Source organism: Tachypleus tridentatus, chromosome 2 (genome assembly GCF_004210375.1).
Source record: "Tachypleus tridentatus isolate NWPU-2018 chromosome 2, ASM421037v1, whole genome shotgun sequence".
Lineage (NCBI taxonomy): Eukaryota > Metazoa > Arthropoda > Merostomata > Xiphosura > Limulidae > Tachypleus > Tachypleus tridentatus.
Genome location: NC_134826.1, coordinates 149,141,474 through 149,147,840, shown reverse-complemented (window position 1 = coordinate 149,147,840; position 6,367 = coordinate 149,141,474). Strand labels below are relative to the sequence as shown.

At 34.8% G+C, this 6,367-nt stretch overlaps 1 long non-coding RNA gene across 1 annotated transcript in view; it reads right to left on the bottom strand.

Moving 5' to 3' along the window:
• Positions 1-1,845: 1,845 nt before the first annotated feature.
• The window catches only part of LOC143245339 (uncharacterized), a 72,375-nt gene continuing 67,853 nt past the window's right edge, over positions 1,846-6,367 (bottom strand). The window contains exon 3 of the long non-coding RNA XR_013025578.1: positions 1,846-6,343. This is a non-coding gene — a long non-coding RNA (uncharacterized LOC143245339). The remainder of the gene's footprint in view (positions 6,344-6,367) is intronic.

Genomic DNA, 6,367 nt, shown 5'->3' with positions numbered 1-6,367 from the left:
TTTTACATCTGTCACAGCTAGAAAACGTAAATCGTCCCACGCTGAGGCTTCTACACTGATGCTTCAAGGCCCATAGCAACCATTCAAGGTCTCTTTACTGTACTTCACTATGAAGATCACGCCTTAGTACCGCCTATTTTGTCTAGCCCGGCCCACTGACCTGTCAAATTATAAAGGAGACGCCCAGTCTCTCCGGCTAAGGACGCCATTAAGGTTTGTACTTAGTGGGGGGGAGGGGGGAGTAAAGAGAGGAGAGAAATAGTAGAATCCAATGGCTCATAACGACTAGTTAGTTACCTCACCCTAAACAGTAAACTGAGGGCGCTTCAGATAAGCGATACTTTATATTTAAATAAAATATTATTTATTTGTAAGCTGAAAGCAACAGCGAATCGGAAAACATAAGACCTGTTAACGTAGGAAGAATCGTTAAAGGTTTGAGTGTTAACATTACACTTGTAACAAGAATAATTCTTATAGAGTTGTACATTACACTTGAAACAATAGCAACTTTTACATAGTTTGTATGTTTACAATGAATTCTGTAAAAAGAAATTGGGGAGTAGAGTTATGCTCATCTACCGAAGGCCTAGAATAATTCCGTACTTGCCTTAAAATTCTCTTTTCCTCTAATAATTATTTTTTGAAATAAAACAACCTAAGACTACGTGAGATTCGAACCCATGCCAGTTGGCCTCTAGAAATTAAAATCAACTTTTGATAAGAGATATAGAAATTAACTCTAAACATGTTTCACAAATGTCAGTAACTAAAGACACGTCGTTCTATGTCGTTTCTCGAAGGTTTGGAAAAATTCAAAACTGAGACCGAACAGGACTATACCCAGCGTTTCTGTCTGGTCACCAAGTATTCCAACCAGCTCAGGTACAGACTCGAGTATTGGTCTCTAGTTTTCACTCCACTGCTCTGTAACAGTGGATATTAAATACACTACAAATTGATATAACATTACGTTCACTTTTAAAGCTTAGAATTCGCGACCTGCCATTTCTGCTAGGATGTCATGAGATTAGGTCTTCCAACTTCAGTAACTTTTGCCTGTTTGTCATTAACGCCGAATAAACAAGTAACTCCTATTCGCCAGAGCATTTGTCCACCGTTAGGAGGCGCTAGTTACAATCATGACTGGTTTTATTTTTAATACAATCCTAAGATGCACAACATTACAGAACGATGGTTTGTTACAACTTATCCATTTCTGTACAAACACTGGTATTCAAATTTCGGGAAAAATAGAATAGAAAACGGTATCATTGAAGATTTAGTTAGTATTTCTGGCTATTGCTTGTAAGGAACATCTTAAATAATTAAAATATGCCTGCAACTGGACTTATCTCCGACAAAAGTGTATACGAATCAAAATGAACAATTCTCGTTCGAGCACAAGGTATCGAAATTATTTTATTAACACTATAACATAAATCTTTCATAGCTGCACTCTATCTGTATTAACTTGATTTTCAAGAATTACATGAATATTCCGATATAATCTGTTCAAGAAATCCACTTATACGAGTACAAAACAAAACTACAATATTAACATTCCAGGTATTTTATCAGGTAACGTTTATTGTTCTACAATCAATCTTTCTCATTAGTTCCTTTATATTCTATTGTATTCTTTCCACTCATATATTACGTTCGTCTCTGTTATGTTTCACTTTCGTTTGTTTCACTTCACACAAAACTTGACTTACATCAAACATTTTTCTTACTCCTTACCTGAATATATTTAACAGTTTCCCATCGTAATTTCTAGTTAAATCTTTTTAGATCTCGCAGATCTTCTTCCTACTCCACTCTGACCTTATACTGCTTTATTTGTTCTTCTTCCTACCTTACTCGTACCTCACACTGTTTTATTTGTTCTTCTTCCTACCCCATTCGTACCTCACACTGTTTTATTTGTTCTTCTTCCTACCCCACTCTGACCTTATACAGTTTTATTTGTTCTTCTTCCTACCCCACTCTGACCTTATACAGTTTTAATTATTCTTCCTACCCCACTCTGACCTTATACAGTTTTAATTATTCTTCCTACCCCACTCTGACCTTATACAGTTTTAATTATTCTTCCTACCCCACTCTGACCTTATAGTGTTTTATTTATTATTCTTCCTATCCCACTCTGAACTTATACTGTTTCATTTGATCTTCTTCCTACCCCACTCTGACCTTATACAGTTTTAATTATTCTTCCTACCCCACTCTGACCTTATACAGTTTTAATTATTCTTCCTACCCCACTCTGACCTTATAGTGTTTTATTTATTATTCTTCCTATCCCACTCTGACCTTATGCTGTTTTATTTGTTCTTCTTCCTATCCCACTCTGACTTTATACAGTTTTAATTATTCTTCCTATCCCACTCTGAACTTATACAGTTTTATTTGTTCTTCTTCCTACCTCGCTCTCACCTTATACTGTTTTATTTGTTCTTCTTCCTACCCCACTCTGACCTTATAGTGTTTTATTTATTATTATTCCTACCTCACTCTGACCTTATACAGTTTTATTTGTTCTTCTTCCTACCCCACTCTGACTTTATGCAGTTTAATTTATTATTATTCCTACCTCACTCTGACCTTATACAGTTTTATTTGTTCTTCTTCCTACCCCACTTTGACCTTATACAGTTTTATTTGTTCTTCTTCCTACCTCGCTCTCACCTTATACTGTTTTATTTATTATTATTCCTGCCTCACTCTGACCTTATACAGTTTTATTTGTTCTTTTTCCTACCCCACTCTGACCTTATAATTTTATTTATTATTATTTCTACCTCACTCTGACCTTATACTGTTTTATTTGTTCTTCTTCCTATCCCACTCTTACCTTATATTGTTTTATTTGTTCTACTTTATTCCTACCCCACTCTCACCTGATACTGTTTTATTTGTTTTTCTTCCTACCCCAATCTTACCTTATACAGTTTTATTTATTCTTCTTCCTATCTCACTCTGTCCTTATGCTGTTTTATTTGTTCTTCTTCCTATCTCACTCTGTCCTTATGCTGTTGTATTTGTTCTTCTTCCTACCCCACTCTGACTTTTATGGTTTTATTTATTATCATTCCTACCTCACTCTGACCTTATACAGTTTTATTTGTTCTTCTTCCTACCCCACTCTGACCTTATACAGTTTTATTTATTATTATTCCTGCCTCACTCCGACCTTATACTGTTTTATTTGTTCTTCTTCCTACCCCACTCCGACCTTATACTGTTTTATTTGTTCTTCTTCCTACCTCACTCTGTCCTTATGCTGTTTTATTTGATCTTCTTCCTACCTCACTCTGACCTCATACAGTTTTATTTGTTCTTCTTCCTACCCCACTCTGACCTTATATTGTTTTATTTGTTCTACTTTATTCCTACCCCACTCTCACCTGATACTGTTTTATTTGTTTTTCTTCCTACCCCAATCTTACCTTATACAGTTTTATTTATTCTTCTTCCTATCTCACTCTGTCCTTATACTGTTTTATTTGTTCTTCTTCCTATCTCACTCTGTCCTTATGCTGTTTTATTTGTTCTTCTTCCTACCCCACTCTGACTTTTATGGTTTTATTTATTATTATTCCTACCTCACTCTGACCTTATACAGTTTTATTTGTTCTTCTTCCTACCCCACTCTGACCTTATACAGTTTTATTTATTATTATTCCTGCCTCACTCCGACCTTATACTGTTTTATTTGTTCTTCTTCCTACCCCACTCTGACTGTTATGGTTTTATTTATTATTATTCCTACCTCACTCTGACCTTATACAGTTTTATTTGTTCTTCTTCCTACCCCACTCTGACCTTATACAGTTTTATTTGTTCTTTTTCCTACCCCACTCTGCCTTATAGTGTTTTATTTATTATTATTCCTGCCTCACTCCGACCTTATACTGCTTTATTTGTTCTTCTTCCTACCCCACTCTGACTTTTATGGTTTTATTTATTATTATTCCTACCCCACTCTGACCTTATACAGTTTTATTTGTTCTTCTTTTTACCCCACTCTGACTTTATACAGTTTAATTTATTATTATTCCTACCCCACTCTGACCTTATTCAGTTTCATTTATTATTATTCCTGCCTCACTCCGACCTTATACTGTTTTATTTGTTCTTCCTACCCCACCCTGACTTTATATTGTTTTATTTATTATTATTTCTAGATCACTTTGACCTTATACAGTTTTATTTGTTCTTCTTCCTACCCCACTCTGACCTTATACAGTTTTATTTGTTCTTCTTCCTACCCCACTCTAACCTTATACAGTTTTATTTGTTCTTTTTCCTACCCCACTCTGACCTCATAGTGTTTTATTTATTATTATTCCTACCTCACTCTGACCTTATACAGTTTTATTTGTTCTTCTTTTTACCCCACTCTGACTTTATACAGTTTAATTTATTATTATTCCTACCCCACTCTGACCTTATTCAGTTTTATTTATTATTATTCCTGCCTCACTCCGACGTTATACTGTTTTATTTGTTCTTCCTACCCCACTCTGACTTTATATTGTTTTATTTATTATTATTTCTAGCTCACTTTGACCTTATACAGTTTTATTTGTTCTTCTTCCTACCCCACTCTGACCTTATACAGTTTTATTTGTTCTTCTTCCTACCCCACTCTAACCTTATACAGTTTTATTTGTTCTTTTTCCTACCCCACTCTGACCTTATAGTGTTTTATTTATTATTATTCTACCTCATTCTGACCTTATACAGTTTTATTTGTTCTTCTTCCTACCCCACTCTGACCTTATACAGTTTTATTTGTTCTTCTTCCTACCCCACTCTAACCTTATACAGTTTTATTTGTTCTTTTTCCTACCCCACTCTGACCTTATAGTGTTTTATTTATTATTATTCCTACCTCACTCTGACCTTATACAGTTTTATTTGTTCTTCTTCCTACCCCACTCTGACCTTATACTGTTTTATTTATTCTTTTTCCTACCCCACCCTGACCTTATAGTGTTTTATTTATTATTATTCCTACCTCACTCTGACCTTATACAGTTTTATTTGTTCTTTTTCCTACCCCACTCTGACCTTATAGTGTTTTATTTTTTATTATTCCTACCTCACTCTGACCTTATACAGTTTTATTTGTTCTTCTTCCTACCCCACTCTGACCTTATAGTGTTTTATTTATTATTATTCCTACCTCACTCTGACCTTATACAGTTTTATTTGTTCTTCTTCCTACCCCACTCTGACTTTATGCAGTTTAATTTATTATTATTCCTACCTCACTCTGACCTTATACAGTTTTATTTGTTCTTCTTCCTACCCCACTTTGACCTTATACAGTTTTATTTGTTCTTCTTCCTACATCACTCTAACCTTATACAGTTTTATTTGTTCTTTTTCCTACCCCACTCTGACCTTATAGTGTTTTATTTATTCTTTTTCCTACCCCACCCTGACCTTATAGTGTTTTATTTATTATTATTCCTACCTCACTCTGACCTTATACAGTTTTATTTGTTCTTTTTCCTACCCCACTCTGACCTTATAGTGTTTTATTTTTTATTATTCCTACCTCACTCTGACCTTATACAGTTTTATTTGTTCTTCTTCCTACCCCACTCTGACCTTATAGTGTTTTATTTATTATTATTCCTACCTCACTCTGACCTTATACAGTTTTATTTGTTCTTCTTCCTACCCCACTCTGACTTTATGCAGTTTAATTTATTATTATTCCTACCTCACTCTGACCTTATACAGTTTTATTTGTTCTTCTTCCTACCCCACTTTGACCTTATACAGTTTTATTTGTTCTTCTTCCTACATCACTCTAACCTTATACAGTTTTATTTGTTCTTTTTCCTACCCCACTCTGACCTTATAGTGTTTTATTTATTATTATTCCTACCTCACTCTGACCTTATACAGTTTTATTTGTTCTTCTTCCTACCCCACTCTGACTTTATGCAGTTTAATTTATTATTATTCCTACCTCACTCTGACCTTATACAGTTTTATTTGTTCTTCGTCCTACCCCACTCTGACCTTATACTGTTTTATTTGTTCTTCTTACCTTTCATTCATATTTTTAGATATGTAAAACATTTAGTCTCACCCATCACTTGTGCGTTCCTTTACGTCCTGCCCGTGCACTGTTCTAGTCGTCTTTATTGTTTTCTATCTGAACTTTGTAAAATTTGAGGCTGGTCTCAGATGACGTCTTTTTTTCACCATCCTAGAAACGCTTTGTTTTGGTGTCTTTACTATCATACTTACTGTGACGAAGGAAGTGTAGACGCGTTTTTTCTCCCGGCGATTGCCATCAGTTCGAAGAAACGTAGACCTAAGGTAGAAATGTATGCACTTC